General features: G+C 42.5%; 1 long non-coding RNA gene across 5 annotated transcripts in view; it reads left to right on the plus strand.

The window, feature by feature from the left end:
* Positions 1-19,752, plus strand: part of LOC138999264 (uncharacterized) — a 258,828-nt gene that overhangs the window by 25,202 nt on the left and 213,874 nt on the right. For 3 of the 5 annotated variants that reach the window (XR_011469352.1, XR_011469349.1, XR_011469348.1), the window contains exon 3: positions 7,607-7,746. The exons of 1 other annotated variant lie outside the window; for it this stretch is intronic. This is a non-coding gene — a long non-coding RNA (uncharacterized lncRNA). Of the gene's footprint in view, positions 1-3,418; positions 3,513-7,606; positions 7,747-19,752 lie in introns of those variants that run through there. One more of the 5 variants, XR_011469350.1, reaches the window with a different exon arrangement.

Genomic DNA, 19,752 nt, shown 5'->3' on the forward strand with positions numbered 1-19,752 from the left:
TACATTCTCCTGAAAGTTGGATAAAATACATGAATGCTTCTTTCTCTTTTTCCTTGTGGTTTCTTGCCCTCAAATACATTTTATATAATGTAAAATTTGGCCTCTGAAACCAGGACTCTTGTGTTTTCTCAATCTAGTTGTTACCATGACTTTCTGAAATGTTATTATATAAAAAATATTTGGGCTCATCTTTTATCCCATAGATATTTTAAAATGAAGAAAAAAGCATTAGGGGAGGGGGGGAGAGAGAGAGAGGGAGGGAGAAGGAAAGAGAAGAGAAGAGAGAGAGAACAAGGACAAGGAAGAAAGAAGAGCATACATAAAGGTAAAGCAAATGAGGCAAAATGTTAAGAAAAAAAGACATGAATAAAAAACATCTCATGCTAAAATAAAGCACTATATTCCCACAAAGGAATTGAGAGAACAATGACTATAGATGACTTTCCAAATAATATGGGGCATCAGATTTAGGCTAAGAAAAACAGAAAGCCAAGAAAGAGTATGATTAAAGAATTTAAAATTATAGAAAATACTAGAGGCCCGGTGCACAAAAATTTGTGCACTCGGGTGGGGGGGGGTTCCTCAGCCCGGCCTGTGCCTTCTCGCAGTCTGGGACCCCTCGGGGGATAACCACTTGCTGGCTTAGGCCTGCTCCCCGGGGGATTGGGCCTAAGATGGCAATCAGACATCCCTCTGGCAGCCCGGCAGCCCTCGGGGGATGTCCACTTGCCATCGGGGAGCAGACCTAAGCTGCAGTCGGACATCCTTAGTGCTGCTGAGGAGGCAGGAGAGGCTCCTGTCACCACCGCTGTGCTAGCACCCATCAGCCTGGCTTGTGGCTGAGCAGAGCTCCCCCTGTGGGAGCGCACTGACCACCAGGGGGCAGCTCCTGCATTGAGCGTCTGCCCCCTGGTGGTCAGTGTGTGTCATAGTGACCAGTCATTCCCAGTCTTTCTGCTGTTAGGGTCAGTTTTCATATTACCATTTTTCTATATAGGATAGAGGCCTGGTGCACAGGTGGGGGCCGGCTGGTTTGCCTTGAAGGGTGTCCCGGATCAGGGTGGGGGTCCCCACTGGCGTGTCTGGCCAGTCTGGGTGAGGGGCTGAGGGCCGTTTTCAGGCTGACGGGCAACTGAAGCTCCCAGCCTCTCCTTTTTTTCTTTTTTTTTTTATTCTGGGATTTATTTACCTTCTATGATTGAAACATTGTTGCTTTCGGGCTCAGAGCCGGGCCGCGGCAGGCGGGGAACCTTGGCTTCCTCCATCACTGGAGCAAGCAAGCCTCCTGTTCTCTTCAGCTGCGTGGTTGCCGGCCGCCATCTTTGTTGGCAGTTAATTTGCAGATTGCCCTGATTAGCCAATGGGAAGCGTAGCGGAGGTACGGTTAATTACCCTTTTTGTCTTTTATTAGATAGGATTCTTGTTCTTCACTACAAAGATCTCCATAGTAAAAAAACAAACAAAGCAACAACAAAAAACAAAAATAAAAACCTTTCGTTTCTTTAAGGAAGTCAGTATCCTGATATTTCATTAGCCATGGAGGTTACTCTACTATCCTGTTATTTTCACTCCTGCAAAAATCACATGGCATCATTTCTCCTCCTTGCTCCTCTCTCTCCTCCTCCTCCACTGCCATTTTAGTATCTATTATGTACAAGCACCCTGTGCACATTATTTCATTTAATCTTCATTATTATCTGCAAGTTAGTAATTATCCTATTTTTTGTTTGTTTGTTTTGTTTTGTTAATTCTCACCTGAGGATATTTTCCCATTGATTTTTAAGGAGAATGGAAGAGAGAGGAAAAGATGGAGAGAAACATCGATGTGAGAGAAACACATCAATTGGTTACCTCCCTGGTCGGCAAACCGCGGCTCGCAAGCCACATGCGGTTCTTTGGCCTCTTCAGTGTGGCTCTTCCACAAAATACCACGTGCGGGCGCGCATGTACAGTGCGATTGAAACTTCGTGCCCATGAGCAGATATCGGTATTTTGTGGAAGAGCCACACTCAAGGGGCCAAAGAGCCTCATGTGGCTCTCGAGCTGCAATTTGCCGAGCCGCAGTTTGCCGACCACTGGGTTACCTCCTTCATGAGCCCCGACCAGGGCCCAGGCTGGGGAGGAGTCTGCAACCAAGGTACGTACCCTTGACCAGAATTGAACCCAGGGCCCTTTGGTCCCCAGGCCAAAGCTCTATCCACTGAGCCAAACCTGCCAGGGCTAACCTATTTTTCAAATGAGGAAACTGAGGCCTCAAAGGTTAATTTCTCAAACTGATTCAGCTAGACCCTGATTTAGGACAAATACTAAGACATATATATCTACATATACCCTCTTTCCTCTGTCCAGCTCCAATAACAACAATAAATTTTAAGAGAGGACTTTTGCAAAAAGTCAGAGAGATGAAAGCCACAAACAGATAAGCCATACAATCAGTGGTGACATCAGCCCGTTCTCTGGCCGTGACATGTGCAACACATCACCGTCTCGGCTCAGTGTCTTCACCTGATCAATGGCCTTTGTCTTTTCTCCCTCCCCTTCCCATGTTCCTCCCCTGTAGTGAACACATCCAGTCTGTTTTGGCTACATCTGTATACAAGTGTTATTCCTCCTGTGATCCGCCCCATTTGATATGAGATAGCAATGACTGCTGTCCATTCATTCACCCAACAAATACCTATTGAACATGAGCCAAATGCCATAACCTGTGCTAGGTGCTCTGGTATCTAGACTCACCACCCCCATCCTGAGTCTCCTGGGAGTTGCAAACAAATGAACAAGAATGTATTTAATGAGAGGAGTACTGTGTGCAATGAGGTAGTCGAAAAGGACTCTAGGAGGAGAGGGTATTTACCTGAAACCTGAAAGATGAAAATGATACGAGCAGGGGAAAAATGGTAGAGGCAAGACTGTTTGATGGAGGGTTTTTAATAGACTTAACAGCATGAGAAAACCATGACATGTTCAAGGAATTTAGAAAAGTCAGTATGCAGGGTAGGAAGTATGAGGGATGAAATGATGAAGTATTTCCATGACTGTTCATATTGTGGTCATCTTTTTCACTGAATAAATTAGTATCTGAAATGGTCTTCATTTTCACCTGATGTCCCTTGCATTTCATCTGTGGAGCCTCTAGCCCTTGGCTTGGCTTGAAATCATGGTTGGCAGATATCTGCTCTGCTTTTCAAGACATAAATCAATACTCCTTATGAAGAGGAAGCCTTTGTTCTCTTTCATTAGGAAAAGCTTCACCAACCGCAAAGATGTTTATTTGTTTTGTTCCAACTTTGTGCCTGGACAAGCAGGACCTAAGTGCGAGTCCCTAGAGGCTGGGCTGGACGCAGGCTGGAGTGTTTCTGGCCAGTGGGTAGAAGAGCAACTTGCTCAAGGAGATCCAAGGATGGAATGGAAATCCAAATCCAGGGAGAAAGTTTAAAGGCTCAGCCTCAAGAGGCAAGGCCAGAGAGGCAGAACCCACCGGTTTATCCAGGAACAAGGCATTTGGCTAGGAGGTGAGTGAGTACTAGCCTAGAACAAGGGATTTGGACAAGAGAGTGGGAGCGGACCCTGGGCATGCTCCAGGAAAAGTTGGAGTCGTCCCAGGGACATTTTTACAGGGCACATATGGTCTCAGCTGTGAGTGAGGAAGGAGCTGTTAAGGGCTAAGCTGGGCCTTAAGGAGGTATCAATCTTTTTGGGGGTGAACATAGGGGAGAACAAAAAAAGAAAATTACAATGTTATCTGAGAAGTTCGATCATCAAGGCATGTGCCACGTGGGAGCAAACTTGAGGGTTGTAATGAAGACTTCATAGGAGTGGCATGTGAAGTCTGGTAGGAGTCAGATGATGGGACAAAGGTAAGAAAAGCCTAGGCAGAGCAAACCACTTGGACCAGGGTTGATGTAAAAGACCATCAATGTTGTATTCAAGGATCAGTGGCTAGACTGTAGAGCCATCATTTATGTGGAGTACGCAGAAAGCATGTTGGGACCTCTTAGGTATAAACTAAGGAGCCAGCCTGTAGCAGGTAGGGCTAGGATTGAGAAAATTCACCATACTTTTGGCCTCAGAAGATCATTTGGAGAGAACAACATAGACTGATGAACAGGGACAGATCCAAAGACAGAGAAACAGCGATCAGACTATCAATCCCCAGAGGGAAAGTAGGGGAGGGTGGGGGTAAGGGGAAGAGATCAACCAAAGGACTTGTATGCATGCATTTAAGCCAAACCAATGGACACGGACAACAGGGGGATGAGAGCATGAGTCGGGGGAGGGAGGTTGGGGATTAATGGGGGGATGAGGACACATTTGTAATACCTTAACCAATCAAGAATTTTTTTTTTTTTAAAAGATAATTTGGTGCCATCTGGGTTAGCCTTGACATGCTAAAGAATTGGACCTATTGGCTAGCACCAGAGTCTCAAGATGGTAATAACCAAGTTCCTCGTAAGGTGATGATTAAGATGGGTTTGATCTCCAGCCGTCACTGAGGTTCTGATCATATAGCATCTGCCTTGGGTTTATAGGGTTTTATAGGCCTATACAAATAGGATAAGCTTCTGGACAAGGCTGGAGTCCTGGTGGTAGAAGTGTAGGGTAAAATAGGAAATTAAAGCCTAGATACAGTAATAAGTAGAAGACAAATATTGGGAGGTCATTGACAAGGCTGATTCTTGGTGGGCTTGTAACATGGGAAGAGTTAAACCAACATATACCAGTTGCCAATCTTAGGGCAACAAGGCTAGTTCCAGACCCCAAGGGCCCGATCCTCCCAAAAGATAGGACTGGCTCATGCAGGATCATTTCCAAACCTGAGCAGGATTGAGACTTTGGAGTGAAAAATCTTTGGAACCTGTGACTGAATAGGAGCCAAAGAGGCTGTGCTGATATTAATCAAAGGGTTTTCTGTACCATCATGAAAAATCTAGGCTTTATTGTTTGGGCAACTAGTAATTTTTGAAGAAGTTTGAGAAGTGAACAAACTTAGTACTTATTTTTGGAAGACGACTCTGGTGGTGCTATGGAGGGCTTGGAAACTTGGAATCCCAGGAGGCTTTTTGCCTTAATAAGAGCTACGTGATAATGGGTTGAATTGAGTTAATGGCAATGGGGGTGGAAATAGGGTATACCAATTTATTCCTTTATGAATTATTTTATTTGAAAAAGATGTGGTTTAAGACTTTTTGAAAAGACAGTTGCATTACATGTGTTCCTTTACAGATCATTGAGCTTCACCTTTAAATGGAGAGATGGATTCTTTTGATGTTTATCCATCTTTCTCCTAAACCTATATTAAAATCCTTCTATTAATTGGGAAATACCCTTGATTGCCATTAGTGTCTTTTTTCTCTTCTTTTAAATGTAAGACTTAGCTCAGTTACTGTTAGGGCTGATCAAATAATTGAATGGATCCCCCTTCCCCATGGAACTAACCTTTAGATCAGAGTTTCTCAACCTGTGGGTCGCGACCCCTTTGGGGGTCGAATGACCCTTTCACAGGGGTCACCTAAGACCATCAGAAAACACATATATAATTACATATTGTTTTTGTGATTAATCACTATGCTTTAATTATGTTCAGTTTGTAACAATGAGAATACATCCTGCATATCAGATATTTACATTACGATTCATAACAGTAGCAAAATTACAGTTATGAAGTAGCAACGAAAATAATTTTATGGTTGGGGATCACCACAACATGAGGAACTGTATTGAAGGGTAGTGGCATTAGGAAGGTTGAGAACCACTGCTTTAGATCATTTCACAACCAATGTTCCCTTTTGCTTAGACCAGTGGTCGGCAAACCGTGGCTCTCGAGCCACATGTGGCTCTTTGGCCCCTTGAGTGTGGTTCTTTCACAAAATACCATGTGCGGGCGTGCACATACAGTGCGATTGAAACTTCGTGGTCCATGCGCAGAAGTCGGTTTTCGGCCTGGGCGAGTCTATTTTGAAGAAGTGGCGTTTGAAGAAGTGGGGGTACGTTCGCTGAGGTTGACCCCTCAGAATGAGGACGTTTTTAGCGAAGGCCAGCTTAGGAGTACCCTAATTAAGTTAATAACAATGTACCTACCTATATAGTTTAAAAACTTGGCTCTCAAAAGAAATTTCCATCGTTGTACTGTTGATATTTGGCTCTGTTGACTAATGAGTTTGCTGACCAATGGCTTAGACCACATTCCCCTTGCTAAGACCATTATCTTTCCGCCCAGAGAATTCTCCACCCAGAAAAAGCCCGCCTAGAGTCCTTTAAAATCTCTGTCTCCCTGTCCCTCTCTGGCACCACTTTGGGGCTCAGCCCATCTGCTTTTCCAGATGACCTAATAAATTCATAATTCTTCACCCCTTTCGGCCTGTGTATTCCTCCTTCGGTGACCCTAACAGTTACCTCCTGATAGGATATTGAACCTTAAGCTACCAGTTTGCCTTTTCCTTGACATGAATGAAATCAGGTAATAGATTGGGGATGAAGGATAAGGTAGATGCTTAAAGTTCCTGGTCCCCTAGGTGGAGCAAAGGGCCTAGTTATGCTCTGAGTCAGGGAGACTAAGATGACTGAGAATAAAGATTTTTGGCTACTTCAAAGTCTTGGCCAGGTGATGCAGTACGGAGAGAAAAACCTTTCACAAGAATGAAGTTTGAGCAGATTGGGTTTCATGAGATGACTTGGGAAGTTTTCCTCACGGGCACATGCAGGGATCTCAATAGCAAGTGATAATGGGCTCCCGGAAGCTCTGCACATGCATTGAATTTGTACTAGATAATTCACATGAGAGGCAATGAGCTAAGCCCAGTATTAATTTCAAGCCACCTCCCTGTCTGTTTAAAGGAAACCCATGCTGCTTTATGTAATTATCAGATTTGCCTGAACTTTGTCTATTTTTTTTAATTGGCGTCCATCCCAGATGTCAGGTAGCTTTGTCTAAACCAGTGGTTCTCAACTTTGGCTGCACATTAGAATCACCTGGGAATCTTTTTAAAATCCTGATTTCTGGGCCTCATCCTCCAAAAATTCTGTTTCTTTGTTACTAATGTTGTGGCCCCGCCCCCGATGCAACTAAAAAATGTTGAAGATTCTGGCTTAACTGGTGTCCATACCTGAGATCTTACCCGTGGGTCTGAGTAAGGACAGCAGCAGCATCTTGAAGGAGCTCTGGTTAATCATAGTCACGATGCAACTAAAAAATGTGCAAGCGTTGATTTTGAAGCCGCTGTGATGCTTAGAGGAACACCTAGGGATTTTGCTGTTCCATTTCAGGATACTCCACAAAAAGCAAAATGCATTTTAGGGGTGTTTCGGGATGCAAAACCTTAATCATTGCAATGTCTTACCTAGTACAGGGCATCAGCGACCCCCAAACTTTGGAACACACCGTGTCTACACTTGTATAGTTCCCTACGGGTAGACCCTACTCTCCCAGGCAGAACCTCTCCCTGCTGGGAACAAACATTTAATATGGTTTCGAGAAATCGGAAGCAGCAGAGGAGGACTCTGGTTTGGAAGTGAATCATGCAGAGAAAACCAATGGGTGTGATGCCTCCATTTCTGCAAGCGGGCTGTGGCAGAGCTGTTAACAGCAGCTACTTCCTTATTTTGGCAGGAGCACCCGCTTCCTGGGTGGGCCCCTTGGAAGTGCGATTCTGGGAGTCGTTCCTGGAACTGAGCCTGAAGTCTGTTTCCTTGGCCTCTCAGGATTCTGTGAGCCACCCAAATCTCCTAATAAAACCCTTTCTTCTTCAAGTAAGTAGAATGGATTCTGTTATCACAACTAAGCAGATTAGTCTATCTGATAATTGCTCTTGTAGGGCTGACAACAACGCTGGTAGCTATTTTCAACTGGGACCAAACCAAACCGAATAATACCAAGAACATAGGCAGGAAGGGAAATGCTTGGGGGGGAGGGGGGTGGGGGGAAGGAGGAGGGAGAGGGGGCTCTAACTCCTTTGGCCGCACTCATTTAATTTTGTGTGGCCAACAAGATGATTTGAGCATCCAAAGGAGGCTCTCTTCTATTCATTTCTTGTAAAATAATGCCCCTGATGTGATGTAGAATATGTATCTTGAAAATATTTGCCCATGGAGATACTCTGATATTAGTCTGGTATTTTGATGGTGGCATCTCATTTTGTAAAGTGGTAATCGCAGACATCACTTCTCCATGATCTTGAATAGTGCCTGAGACAGTATACATTTGTCTAGAGCAGGGGTGGGCAAACTTTTTGACTCGAGGGCCACAATGGGTTCTTAAACTGGACCGGAGGGCCGGAACAAAAGCATGGATGGACTGTTTGTGTAAACTAATATAAATTCAAAGTAAACATCATTACATAAAAGGGTACGGTCTTTTTTTTTTTTAGTTTTATTCATTTCAAACAGGCAGGATCTGGCCCGCGGGCCGTAGTTTGCCCACGGCTGGTCTAGAGAATAAAACATTTTTCAGTCATAGAAAAACAACAACAGCAAACTACCTACATAAATGCCTTTGCTCCACCCCTGAATCTGAAATTCTGGGGCTAAGGACTGGAACCCTGTATTTTGAACAAAGTTGCAAATTCATCCTTCAGCATGCTGAGTCCCAGGATCAGTGCTTTAGAATACCAAGCAAATATTATTTTTAGAGAACTCTAATGACTTTATTTTAAAATTGTTAAAAGTTGTTAACAAATTGACCACCTGGTTTTCAGTTCAGTAACTTTCACTCTGCAAGTTAAACATTGCATATCAAAAAGCTGTTCTTCTCCCAGAGATGAAACTTTAATAATCTTTGCAACTATCTATTAAAATTCACAGCCAATAGTTTAAATATTGAAAACAAACAAAAACATTCAACTTCTACCCAGTCATCTTTTCCCAACTACTTTTTTTGAGCCTTTTCTGGTCTGTATCATAGGAAAAAAAATCATCTCGAGGAATCTGGAGCAATTTACAATTCTCTTTCATTTAATTTAACATTTATTGAATGCTTAGCATATGGTATTCATTGTATTAGACTCTAGACGTGACATGAAGTAAATAATATAAAGTAGGAGAGATGGCCACGTGGACAGACAGGTTTGATATAATGTGCTGAGGACTGTGACAAGGATCAGCACATGGTGTGTAAGAGCCTAGATCAGTGGTCGGCAAACTGTGGCTCTCGAGCCACATGCGGCTCTTTGGCTCCTTGAGTGTGGCTCTTCCACAAAATACCGACTTCTGCCCATGGGCCACGAAGTTTCAATCGCACTGTATGTGCGCGCCCGCACGTGGTATTTTGTGGAAGAGCCACACTCAAGGGGCCAAAGAGCCACATGTGGCTCGAGAGCCGCAGTTTGCCGACCAGGGGCCTAGATCATTGATGCTCATGTGTGGCCACACACTGAAATCATTTGAGATGCTTTTAAAAAATGCCGATGCCTGGCTCCCACTTCCAGAATTTCTAACGTATTGCTCTGAGGTGTGTGACCTGGGCATCAGGATTTCTAAAAGCCCCCTTGATTGACTGCAAAATGCAGCTAGGGTGAGAATCCAGGTTTCACAGTAGTAGGTTCTTGGAGGGCGTGATTCCTTGAGACAAGCTTGAAGTGGATAAAGCAGATGTCACCATTCATCAGTCGCTCCGCATCCCAATCTAACACGCCATTTGCTCAAGTTACCGTTCTCCAGATGAACAAAGCTAATTCAAATCAAGAACAAAGCCACAAGAAAGTGATCCCTCCCCCCTAATATTTTTACAGCGTACAAAGCAGTTTCACATATTGGATCTCCTTTGACTCTCTCCACAAGGCTGTGGGGAGTGAAAGAAAATGGGTGGGGCTGTTTGCAGAACTGGGGGTGAAGTTGCCATGCATGTGAGGGAGTTCTACTACCTAGATTTCCCCGTGCAGGAGTGGGCTCTGTTCCAGCAGCTTTTCTTATTCTTGGGTTAAGTCAAGAAAATTCAAGTGAAAATACTTTGGACTTGAGTTTAAAAGAAAAAAAAAAAAAAAAGAGACATCTGGAGAAAAGAGTGATGCAAGGCTGTATACTTGGGTGGAGGTCAAAGGAAAGGCAAGGGATTTGGTGGCCAAAAAGCAAGTGAAAGGGGTTTGATGGGCCGTGCTACCATGACTTCGCAATAACAGAGAGCACTTGGGAAAATCAGCAGGTCATGTTGAAAACAACACATTCTGAGAAATGATGACAGATCCATTTATTTGCAACTTGGATTAAACTCCTAAAAACGAACAAAGGAGGCTGCTGAGAGAAATTGTGCTACAAGAAGAACCCTCGGAAAATGCAAACTCAGGCTTTGCTTATCGAAGAGCCTGGTCTTAGTTTTAAGATAAATAAAAATACCTAAAAGGCAGCTGTCAGTGCGTGCACTTTGCACAAGCAATTTACTGGTAACCTCTTTGTTCAAGGTTAAGACATATATTTTTTGTTTAACGGGGCATGGGTTAGCTTTGTGTGATATAACTTAATTGTGTCATAAAATAATCAGGCTCTTTAAAAAATATTAGGCTGCAGAGTCATGCTAAGTCATCTATCCAGGGAGAGCCTGCATTTCCTAATTAGAAACAGATGGTGTAAGGGTGGTGCCACTAGTAACCATTTAGCAGCATGCCCTTTTGGATTCATATGGAGATGAGTGAAATATTAAAATGGAGACAAACCTATATGTCAAGAAAACAAAATCATTTGGGGTAGAAAAAAAATTGTTTTCTATAATTCTCCCTGGAGTCTATATGGGGAGAGGAAAACGGAAGTTACAATTGACTGCCTTTTTTTTTTTTGGTCATTTGTTTAAGATGGATGGCTTCTCTGACTCTGCTTACCCTTCCCCCATTTGCTCCATCTCCCCAATCTTATAACGATTGGGATTGCCCACTGGTGCGGCTCAGTTGTTGAGCATGGACCTATGAACAAGTAGGTCATGGTTTCATTCCTGGTCAGCGCACAGGCCCAGAGGGTGGGCTCGATCCCCAGTAGGGGGCGTGCAGGAGGCAGCCAATCAATGATTCTCTCAGCATCGATGTTTCTCTCTCTCACTCCCTCTCCCTTCCTCTCTGAAATCAATAAAAAAAAATTATCCATCTATCTATATATATAAAAGCCAAGTGACTGAACTGACGGGACTGACTGGAACGGCTTGCCAACCAGCCTCCCTCGGCCCCTCCCCCTGGCTGGCCCAGCCCCCGATTGGCCCCCCAAACCCTGATTAGGGGTGGGGCTGGCTGGCCAACTTCCAGCGGCCCCTCCCTACGGCCAGATTGGCCTGAGTGGGGTGGGCTGACCAGACCCCACCCATGCACAAATTTGTGCACCGTGCCTCTAGTATATATATAAAAAGATGGGAACTGGTGACTCTCCCAGATGCCCCCTCACTCCCTATGCTTAATACTCTTAGTGCTTAACTCCCTAAATTGTGATTGTGTTTATATTCACCTCAGCAACTGAACTTAGCTCTTTGTAGGCTTTTACTAAATATTGGTTGCAAAATTGAATGTTTTGGCAATTCCTATTTGTATTCTTTGCTGAGACTGTTCTTTTTCTATCCAACACTGTCGTCTTAACCTCCATTATCCCTCTTGACCACATCTGGAATATGCCTATTCTGAACATCATTGCTGAAGTCTAGCAGAAATGCTGTCATCTCTATCAAAGCTTTCTTGTTTCAAAGAAGGCAGCATAAAGTAAGAGTTCAGAGTATGGCCTCTGGTGCCAGCTGTCTACCTCCACCATTTGTTAGCGATGGGGATTTGGAAAAGTAACTCAATCTTTTTGAACTTCAGTTTACCCTTCTGCAATGGAGAAAATGGTCGTTTCTATCTCATAACACCATAATTAGAATTAGATGAGCAAATTTTTATAAAGCATATAGAACAGTGCCTGGTACATATAAAATGCTATGAAATATTTGTTAAATAAGTTTTTATTGTATACAATCAATTAGCAGTGGACTCATCTCCTATTTTCTTTTATGTTTGACTTTTGTGAAGTTGTTTCTTATGAATCCTTCAGTGTATGTTGATCACATAACTCCAAAAATGCAATTGAATAAAAGCAATTCAATGGGGTGAGGGTATAAAGAATGCAAATAGGTGAATTTGGAAGAAAATATGATGGTGTCAGGAAGAATGATTCTGCTTTCTCTCTCTAACATTTATTGCCCTGATGGTACTTAAAGGGATTGGGAAAAGTAGGTTTATAGTTGTTTGTATGGAAAAAAATGCAAGTTATGATGATTGCAATAGCTATATTCACTCAAAAAAATGTCACAATGCAACTGTAAACCTACTTTTGTCCGGCTTTAATTATTTATTTGCTATAAAACTCACCACACTAGAATATGAGCTCCATGAAGACAAGCAGTTTGTTTTGTTCACTGTTATACCCTCACTGCTGTATTGGGTGCTTGTCTCAAGGATTTCTTGAGTGAACAGTGAATGAAAAAGTGGCAGTCATTGTATCCTTAGCTGAGTTTTAGTGGGTTTTGGGGTAGCTTAGAGTTTGATCAATATCTGGAATGGAGTTCCTTTTCTCTTTCTTATAATATATTTACTATTTTTAACACCACTCAAGTATAGTAAAAATACAATAAACCAAAGAGGTTGAAAGGGAATTATTTTGTAAGGGTTGACATTTGTGTACACCTATGAAATTATCACCGTAAACAAGAGAGCAAATATAACATTTCCATTACCCCCAAATGTTCTGTGCTCTTTGTAATCTCTGCCCCACACTCCCCAGGCAACCACTGCTCTGCTGTCCATCACTATAGATTAGTTTGTATTTCTGTCTCTTGATCAATATTATTAGAAGTCTGTTTATTTTATTAATTCTTTCAAGTAACCAACTTTTGGTTTGTTGTTACTCCATATTAATCAGTTTTCTATTCATCGATTGCCCCTAGTAGTTTATTTGACCATTCTTGTCTTAATTTCTTAACTGGATAGTCACATCACTAATTTTCAGACTCTATTTCTTTCTAAAATTTAAGGCTATAAATTTCCCTCAAATTACCAGTTTTGTTGTACCCTATGTTTTGCTATTTTTATTATCATCCATTTCCAAGTAGTTCAGAATTTTCATTAGGATTTCTTTTTTGACTGAATCAATTCAAAAGCACTTTTTAAAAATTTACCAATATATGGGGTTTTAAAATCTATCCCTTATTTACCACGTTCTAGTTTAATGGAATTAGAATTGCGGTTAGAGAATCCATTTAGTTGATGTTGATTCCTTGACATTTAGTGAGTCTTGTTTTACAGGCTAGTGATGTGCCCTGAATCCCATTCTAGTCCTATTTGGAGGAATTACAAGATGGGGAAACAGGTTCTACCCATCTCCCATTATAGAAACACAAGGGGTCCCTGCCCTCTGAACTGTAGAATATGGAAATATGTCTTAAGCTTAGCCAGTAAGGTTCCCTTGCCCATGGCTTTGAATAAAGCAGGACTGGGGTCAGTTAGAGATTTCCCCCCAGCCAATATGGAGGAGTTGAGAGGCCTGTGGTGTGGCAGCCAGAATCTAGCATCCATTCCTGTGTTCTGAGCGGACTATGTGCCTATGACCAGCTTCCCTTGATTTTCTGCCAGAGCCTCATTCCCCACCCTTTCAGTTGATTCTCTAAGTTACAGATGATATTGCCAATTCATTCCTTTTCTGTTTAATTGAACCCAAGTCAGTTACTATTATTTAAAACCCCAACAAGTGTAGAAAGGTAATACTCTGAGGGAATGAAAGTCTATTAATTTTTGTTTTAGTTCACTTACTCTTACAACTTTCTCCCCAACAGGCACTATTTATTTTCCTCAGTTAGCAGATAAAGAAACTGGGGCTTCAAGACTTTAAATAGTGTGCCACACAGCTTGTAAATAAATAGTGGAGTCAGGACACAAGTCAGATCTTCCCGATTCTTGAACTGCGATCTTAACCCTTCCATAATTTTAATAATTTTTCTGCTTTTTTCCTGACACTAATCTACACTAATAAAAGAGAAAGATGCAAATTGACTATACCTTCGAGATGCCCACCAGCCAATCAAGAATGAGTATGCAAATTTACCCAACAAAGATGGTGGGTTAATTTGCATACACAGATGCCGCTCCGGGCCTCTGGTCAGCGTGGGAAGGCAGAAAAGCGGCTCTGGCCAGAGCGAAGGTGGTGCTGGCAGCCAGGGGAAGGAAGGCCCATTCTTGCACGAATCTTCGTGCATCGGGCCTCTAGTATTCAATAAACTGAAAGGCTCAATACAGGTTGACAAGTGCAATCAAGGAATTGCCGAGGTACTGAGAGTTCAAAGACTAGATGCTGCAAATATTCATACAATCTTCCATCTTAATTGAGGAAGAGTATTTCTCCCAGGCATTTTATTTAATGCACGCTGTGAGATACGTGTTTAGGGACTGACCTTCTCTTACCTGCCTGCCCCAATCCCCCAATCTACACATTTGCTACACGCGCCGTGGCAGCATACATAGCATCACCCAGAAGACTTGGTGACTTAACTTACTTCATCATCTCCCTAGCCTAACAGAGAGGTCCTTTTAGGTCATGCGCCACTTTTCCTCCTGTTGGTTTATTGACAGTTTGTGTGTTCATGCTCATTAAGTAACTTCTTGCAACCTTGGCTAAATAAATTGGTAAAAGGCTGAACTCATAGTCAGCATTGCTTCATAGCACACACATGCAGAGCTCATAATATATGTGACAGTTGACTCACTTAAATCACCCAATTAATTTTTTGTAGTCTTGTATAAATATAATAAAGTAGCTATAGAAATGAAAGATGTTTTCAAGTTAAATTTGACTCCACCGGACTCATAGAACCAGAGTTATAACTTAGGTTTCATTTTAGGTGATTTTACAGAAAGTTTTTTGTGTGTTTTTTTTTGAAGGCAAAATATTCTAAAAGGATTGAAGTTGTTTCTGCCTCCATTTTTCTTAATTGCCTTCTTGAAAAGCCTACTGATTTTATAATCTATTAATTTGCAGGGGAAAAACTGTGCTCTTTTGTTGATGTAGAAAGTTTACTTGACCAATAATGCACATATGTATATAGTACTCAACCTCATCTTAAATATATTTGGTTTCAAATCACATTTTATTGGCATTTTCGTTATTTCTTGGCTTTTCCCATTAGAAGAATACTTCAGTGCCTTAAGTGGCACATTCAAACTTAAGTGAAATAGAGCGGTGAGGACATTTGAGGAGAGGTTAATTTAGATAAGTTCTAATGGTTGGTCTTCCTCTCTCTTTGTTGATGGAGACACTGATGTTGCCATGACAATTCAGGCTTTGTCAGGAGACAGAAGTAACAAGGGTCCCACAAATGGTAGCCAGGCGCACAAATCAAATTCACCTCTTCTCTGTCAACAGAGCTTTGTTTTTGGAGAGGAGTAAAATGAGAATATAGAGTTAAAGGAGAAGATGTAATTTCAACTGTCACGTACCCGTTGAATTATTCTGGTAAAAATGCTAGTGTCTTCCACGTGACTTAGGGAGCCATGAAAATTAGGCACACGGATTATAAATCTGTACAAAGAGAGGGAGAAATGGCACAGGAGTGGCCAAGGGAAATCCATTTTGGGATGAAAACCAAGAATCCCTCATTCTGACTGACTGCATTGTTATTCCCTCAGCAACTGATGATATAATTTGTTGGACTTGGCTTTAGGAAAAGCTTATCTCTCCTAAGTATGTAGGAAGTGAAGTAGAAACAGGTAGGGAGTGGATATTCAAGAGCTGCAAGAATCTTCCTTTGATTTCCCCCCCCCCCCCCCGCCCTTAATAATGGCCTCTAAAGGGAGTCTGATTGCCTATACATTATTTCACTCTGGCTTAGACTCTGTTTATGGCAGACAAGTAAAATAGTAGATTTGGTTGTTCTGCCCAATTAACCAATCTTAAAGAAGGAATAACAACAATGGTTGCTGATATAATTACATGAAAATTACTGAAAGTGTTTACTATACTTTACTTACTATTTATTTACTTTTTAGTTTGTCATGTACACCAGGCTTATTAGGAATAAAACTGCCTTAGAAATGCAATTTGGACTTTTTTCCTCATTGAACTGTACTTCCTCACAAATACACTTTGTCATGTCTGAATGAGAATTTACTATGCCTGTAAATTACTTTTAGTTCTGCAAATAAACAGAACACTTAATTATTGGGCTGTTGCCTATATGTTATAGGCAACATGTGCTAAAGAGCATGAGATTTGGGTTCAGAAGACTGACATTCTAGCTTAGCCACTTACTAGCTATGTATTTCCAAGAAAAGAAAAAATCTGGGAGCTGTTTTTTCTGATCTGTGAAACAGGATGCATACATTTCAGGACTGTAATGAGAAATTAATCAGACAATATACATGAAAGTTGCCTCTGAACTGCCAGGTACTTTATAATACTGTCACTATCACTAGACTTCGTTGGTTTTCACCTGCCTATTTAGCAAGTAAAGACACCGCATTTGACTTTCACCAGCTCTGAAAACCAAAAGGATGTGCAAATCCCGTGACTTGGACTTCTCCCCTAACTTCATCCTGTGATACCGAAGATGATTTGAAGGGAAAAGCCAGACACAGATTCATAAACTGCCCAGGAGACATACTATGAACACAAAACAAAACCAGGCTTATGTTAGAGCAGGTGATTGAAAAATTAGAGGACTTTGGGCTGGAAAAGTCTGCAATCCCAGATGGTCTCCATCTAAGGAGCATTGTTCTCAGGGTGATAAGTGACTCGGGGAGGCCTGTGGCCGACACGTGCGCGGCATCTCTGAAAACCAAGGACACACAGGTGGCTGGTGCTGGAGAGAATGCTACACCTGTCTTTGTAATAATGCTCGCGGCCCTGCCTTGCCTTTCATCGGAGCTTCTTGACAAGCTTTGCAGACCTATCACTGCAGCTTTGAGAGGAGATGGTAAACCCATTTGGGAGAGAGAAACTTTAGAATCTTGTGATCAAGTAAATGTTTAAGGGTCTCCCCATGGATTGGAACAGATCAAAGACATCCTGAGAATCCTCTTTAAGTGAATACGGTATATGATTTGTTTTTAATTTTATTAAAACCTATCTCTGTTTAGATTTGGCTTAGAAATTAAACATTTAAAAGCACTTACTATGTGTGGGACAAAGTGAAAGGCATGAGGATTATATAGAAACTAGAGGCCCGGTGCACAAAAATTTGTGCACTTGGGGGGTCTCTCAGCCCAGCCTATGTCCTCTTGCAGTGTGGGACCCCTTGGAGGATGTCCACCCCAGTGGGGATCCTCACCCCATGGAGGTTTGGCCAGCCTGGGTGAGGGGCTGATGGCTGTTTTCAGGCTGGCCACACCCCCTTTAGGGTAGGGGGTCCCCACTGGGGTGCCTGGCCAGTCTGGGTGAGGGGCTGAGGGCCGTTTTCAGGCTGGCCAAGCACCCTGGCGACGTAAGCTCCCAGCCTCTCCTTTTTTTCTTTTTTTTTTATTCTGGGATTTATTTACCTTCTATAATTGAAACTTTGTTGCCTTTAGCAGAGGCCTGTGGAAAGCTTGGCTTCCTCCATCACCAGGGGCAACCCACTCCTGCTCTCTCCAGCTCCGTGGCCACGGCTGGCTGAAAGCAGGTATCTGGGGTTTATTTACCTTGGCATCACTGGAACAAGCAAGCCTCCTGCTCGCTCCAGCTCCGTGGCTGCCGGCCGCCATCTTGGTTGGGTTAATTTGCATATAGTCGCTCTGATTGGCTGGTGGGCGTGGCTTAAGGTGTAGCGAAAGTACGGTCAATTTTCATGTTTGTCTTTTATTAGTATAGGATGAGTACACACCAGTTATGCATTAAAGGAATTTGTACTTAAGGGATAGAAAGGCATCCATTCATAATTTGCAAAAATGTAAGCATTGTAAAAGTGGCATACATTAATGTTAGGTGAACATAGGAAAGGGAGTGATTTTGGTGGAGTAATTGTGGAAGGCTTCATGGAGGAAATGGCGATAGAATAGTTAGTTGGATTTTTATAGAAGTACAAGGAATACGGACAAAAGGAATAGCTTAAGTAAATGTACATGTATGTCAAAGTCTATGACAAATTTATAAATTAGCAAGTCATCTGGGATCAGCAAGTACTTGGGATTGACCAGATTAAAGAGCACTTGTGTATGACTGTATGGGTGGGTTTGAAGACTAAGAGACAAGTGTGATTGTGGGGGGTTGGAAGGTTAGGCCAGAGCAGTGGCTGCCAGCCAACCAGTGGTCTGCAGACCATTGGTAGTCTGTGAGGTCTGAAAGGTTGGCAACCGCTGGGCTAGAGGACAGATTATTAAGACCTTGAATCTGAAAACGAATTTGTTTTCTAATCTATAGAAAATAGGGGCAGGGATGGTGGACAGCTGATGAGTGGGAACCCAATAATTCTGGTGGAAATGTGGTCAGTGATTTAAGGAGGGAGGGACAGAAAGAGAAGGCAGTCGAATGACTATTATAATGAATCAACTGAATGAAGTGGCTTGAAAAAGTCAGATATTTCAGACGTCAGCTACATTTTATCTCTTATTAAATCCTGAGGATTAGGGAAGAGGAAAGTCAATGACGACTGCAAGACCTTTAGCTGGTAACTGAGCGGATGGTGATGCTGTTAATTAAGAAATGACACAAATTTGGACAAGTGGGTGCAAGATGAGAAGGAAGAGATTAACTTAGCTTTGGATGTTTTAAGTTGGATGTGCACCTTTAAAAAGAATGAAGTTAGTATGAGGTTAGAAATTAATCTTGACTTATTTGCAACATCATGGATGGAACTGGAGAGCATTATGCTAAGTGAAACAAGCCAGTCAATGAAGGAAAAATACCACATGATCTCACTCATTCATGGATAATAAAGACCATTACAAACTTTTGAACAATAATAGATACAGAGGCAGAGCTGCCTCAAACTGATTGTCAAACTGCAGTGGGAAGGCCAGAGAGAGTTGGGGGGCAGGAGGGAGGGGAGTAAGAGATCAACCGAAGGACTTGTATGCATGCATATAAGCATAACTAATGGACATAAGACACTGGGGGGTAAGAGAGGGTAGGGGTTTGTCAAGGGCGGGGGGGAAAAAAGGACACTTATGTAATACCCTTTGTAATACTTTAAGCGAAAAAAAAAAAAAAAAAAGAAATTAATCTTGACTTAGAAAAGGCTCATGTCTTTCCCTAAGGTTTGTAGGTCCTTTGATAAGAGTGAAAATGGAGGACCACATGCCATTTGTTAAATAAAATATAATCTAACCTCCCATTATGGCAAAATTGCCTTCATGCCTACCTGGAAGGCTGGGTGTGAATTAGAATTCTGTGCTAGAACCTGGTGGCTGTAGCTTAGGAAGAATCTCCCCATTCCCCTTGCCCCCGACTCTGACCCTTCCCATGAATTGCATGGCCTCAGGTGCACTTCTGGGAAGCTCCAGTCTACAGACTCAAGCTGTGTCCCGCATCCCCACTGCCTGCAACCCCCTTTCTCACAAACAGCCACTTTTTGGCCACTTGCAGGACCTGGATGCATTGTGCACATCAGGAGTGTGGTCCCAAAGTCCAGAAGAAGAAACTTGAGCCCTGGCAGCAGGCACAGCAAGATTCAGATAAGGAATCTGAAGTCCTGGGTCTCCGGAATGAGGTTCAGATGGGAAGGGTAGGCTCCAGGTGAGCACATCCCATGTGCACTGTGGACTACATACCCTGTAGAGTAGCGGTTCCCAACCTGTGGGTCGCGACCCCTTTGGCGGTCGAATGACCCTTTCACAGGGGTTGCCTAAGACCATC

The sequence above is a fragment of the Myotis yumanensis genome, unplaced genomic scaffold, assembly GCF_028538775.1.
Source record: "Myotis yumanensis isolate MYYU_CA2020_CCGP unplaced genomic scaffold, mMyoYum1.0.hap1 SCAF_22, whole genome shotgun sequence".
NCBI classification, from domain to species: domain Eukaryota; kingdom Metazoa; phylum Chordata; class Mammalia; order Chiroptera; family Vespertilionidae; genus Myotis; species Myotis yumanensis.